The following is a 4,084-nucleotide window of genomic DNA, read 5'->3' as shown; positions in this document are numbered from 1 at the left end:
ACGATATATTGTGGAGCCAAAACGGAGCTTTGTGCAAAAGGTTATATCCATTTTACAGAACAGTGTGTAACCACTGCGTTTGACCGAGGTCGTGAGGCAGTGCTCCAGCTATTTACCGTGGTCGGGACCGAGGTCAGGCCTACAGGGGCACGGTGGCAGGCATGGGGAGTCATGTTTTAAGCCTTATTTCGTCCCCCACAACCCCAAAACATAAAAACTTACTCTAGAAAGGAAAGCTCTCAAAAACCTAACTCCTTAAGGGTCCCTCCACCACCCAAGGTAAGTTCTAATGGTGATTCTAAGTTAATTTCAATTTTCCAATATCTTATTAACATGGGTAAACCCTCCATATCATTAGATATTCGATTGGGACATCATTGTTGAGAGAAGGAACCCTAGAACTCGAATCCAAGGGAATTGAACTTCAAAAAGGTAATGTCTTCACCCTCTAATTGATTTTAACATTGGGTTAATGATTGTAGACTCTAGTTCATGAGATATGTATTGATGGGTTTGATAGAAAAGCATGAACTGTTATAGGTTTGGGTTGTTGATTGTTGATTATTGGCTAAGGGTGTTGTTTACCTAATGGATGATGAAGAATGATGTTGATTATAACCATTTGAAACTTTAGAATTTATCTAGGAGCAAGAGAACGGGTTATTGGGTGTATAGACACCATTAATAAGGATTATGAAGCTTTATACTCACCAAGTGTTTGATAAAATGCCTAAGGGACCAAAACATGAGTATTATTGCTAATATGGAATCCCTTTGACTTGTATTGATATAGATTAAAGTTGAAAGGGTTGACAAAGGTTGTATTATGCTCAAGGACAGGAAGTTAAGGTATGTGAGGCTAACTCTCTATATTTGGGAATGTTAATAATTTTCTCCCTACACTACGTTTCTTTTACCACGCTACTAATTGCCTCAGAAATATAGTTTAGCCTTGTTCCTTGAATATTGTAGAACTTCTATTCTCTAGCTTCATAACTCGTTCATAACTTTCATTCTAAACATTGTGAGCTCAGTTTGTATTCAATATATACTTGGGTCCCTTAGTCTCAGTATAGCTTACTCAGCATGTCATAAACAGTTGAAGTTTCAGTGTTCATAATTAGTTCAAGAATAAATGTTTCAGTCTAGTCCTATTCAGTATTCCAGTATTATGTAACTCAGTGTGATTCAGCATTTCAGTATCATGTATTGCAGTATGATTTTCAGTTCCTGATTTTACATTCCTGAATGTTGAACACCTATATTTGGGCCTGAGGCTGCAGTTTATGCTTTATGCATTTTGGACCTAAGGTCGCAGTTATGTATACGTATATTTTGGCCCGAGGCCGCAGTTTGTGCACACACACACACACATATTGGACCTGAGGCCGCAATTTAATATTCAGATAAACAGGTTGTTAATCATTCAGAAGAGGGAGTATCTGTATCCTTACTTCTTTTCAGTTCAATTATTAGTTATCGTATCAGTTACCAGTTATTAGTTCAGTTATCAGTTCAGTTATCAATTATCAGTCGAGTTATCATTTATTAGTTATCATTTCATTTATCCGTTATCATTTCAGTGATCAATTATCAATTCTCAGTTATCAGCTTAGTTTCAGTTTCAACATTTATAATTTTTTCTTTCAGTTGCTTTATATACCAACACAATTCAAATGTACCGATGTCCCTTTTGCCCTGGACCTGCATCTCACAATGCAAGTAATGATTTACATGTTGATGATTCAGGGCGCTAGGATTCTCGTACCAGCTATTTGGTGATCCCCAGTTCTTTCGGGGCGTTGTCATTACTATAGTCTTCAGTATTTTCAAACAGTCAGTGTTTTCAGTACTTCATTATAGGCTTCATAGACTAGAGTAACAGTTAGACAAAGTTTCAGGCTTTTCATGTTAAGCTATGTTGGCTACAAATATGCTTCAGAGTTGTATTAGTATTTCCACACTTTGATTTATATCGCTCAGACTTTCAGTATATCAACATATGTTAGTTTATCTTCCGCATTCAGTATGTTATGATATCACATGTTGATTTAGCCAGCCAGTTGGTTCGCTCGGTCACATGTAGTCAGGCGCCGAGTGTCGTGTTACGTCCAGGCCTAGGTTCGGGGCGTGACAGGTAGCTGCTTGGCGATCGCAGTCCTTCTTTTCTCCCTCCTTATTCTCCCTTAGTGTATTCTTGTAATTTTTCCGGCCACATTGGTCTTGATGTTGTCAGACAATTATAGTAGATGCTCATGATTAGTGACACCCCGATGTCGGGCTTTCTTTCCGCACTATTTTTTTTTAAAAAAACTATATAAAGGTTTATGGTTAAATATATTCGATTTTATCCTAAGAATGGAGAATATTGATTGGTTTTGGGTTTATGTCGGTTGGCCTAGTTCCATGATAGGAGTCATCACGACCGGGTTGGTTTTGGGGTCGTGACAAATTAGTTGTATGAAATTTATTTTTAATTTATATATTGTTGTAGATGTATCAAATTTGTACGAAGTTTTACTTTTAGTTCGTAGGCGGCAGAAAATAGGGAAAGAGAAGAGGAGAAAGAAAAAAAAGAAAAAATGAATTATATACAGAGAAAGGCGACAGTAAATAAGGAAAGGGTCTGGATTAGCTCCAGTAATTGAAGCTCTTGTAATTAATAATTGGGTTCTAGATTAAGGTCATATGTCCATCCAGAATTTAAAGGTCATGATTGTTTGCTCCACTTTTTTTATTTTCTTGCTCACGGTTTAACAGAGAAACATAACAAATATGAATTAGATGCTTGATTTGTTCACTGAATTATCTTTTTAGCTTCTTTACTGATTTTCGTTTTCTCCTCGATAACTTTATTTAGCTACTTGATTTTCAAAAACAAAAAAATTCATTTAATTCGATAAAAGTTCATAGCTCTATACCCACTTCAGTCCCATACTCACACATCTAATCTATTTTCTATTTCTGTAACTCCTTCTGGGTTGAACACAAAAGCATTCTAGTGATGGAGATATAGACTCCTCTGGGAAAAAATTAAGAATTGGATGGAGATGAAAGATATTGATTTTGACCACGGTTTGCATATGGGTTACTTTCGAATTTAAGGCATTAATAACGGATTGTATATAAATTGTAAAGAAAATATAGTTAGGTCGGAAAATATACAAATCTAGAATAATTTTGGTAAATATATTTCAAATATTGTATAGGAATGAAAAAACCCCTACACTATGTACTTTCAAGCAATTTGCACAAATATGATACTTTTGTTCCACTATTCATATTTTAACCCCGGTAATTGAAGTTTTGGGAAACAAGCCCAACGCTAAAACTTTAAAGTACGTTAGGATAGAATTTTAAAGCACGTTAGGCAGAATTTAACTTACGCTGAATAAAATTGTTGCTATAAGTCCTGATAGATCATCCAAATTTTTTAGTATTATGGCTGAAAAATTTGGTGATCGTCAGCTTTTTTTGGTGCTTTGGGGTTCTAGCAATCGTCGAGAGCATGCTTACAATTTTGGCACGGAGCTATTTTATCAAAATACTTTTTAGGAGGATCAAAATATAACTAATAGTTTTAAAAAAAAGTCTAGCCAGCGTATTTTCTTGTTCTTGGTAAATTGTTCACATAATTGTATACCGCAGAAGTATACAACAATAATAATAATAATAGAACCGCAATGTTATATATACTACTATTAAGGATACATAATTAGTACTATTTTACATTTTAAAAAAAGGTATGATTTGAAATATTTTTTAAAATGAACATTTTGGGGGTAAAATGGCTAATCTAGTTGGTTGTCGTAATGGGCTTGCTCGTACAAGGCCCAGTATATTGCTGGCTTCAACCATGGCTCAAAAGTTTCTCAATAACTAATAAAAGCAACCAAAAAAAGAAGCGAAAAATATATAGAAAAAGAAATTTAATTGAAAATATTTAGTCAAACTCATACTTCCTTCGTTCCAATTTACGTGAACCTATTTGACTGAGCATGGAGTTTAGGAAAAAAAGTAAAAATAGCACTGTATAACCAGTTTTTGGACTGGTCATTCAAAAATAGCCAGCGTTTACGAAGTC

Source organism: Nicotiana sylvestris, chromosome 8 (assembly GCF_000393655.2).
Source record: "Nicotiana sylvestris chromosome 8, ASM39365v2, whole genome shotgun sequence".
Lineage (NCBI taxonomy): Eukaryota > Viridiplantae > Streptophyta > Magnoliopsida > Solanales > Solanaceae > Nicotiana > Nicotiana sylvestris.
Note: the sequence above shows the minus strand (reverse complement) of the source record.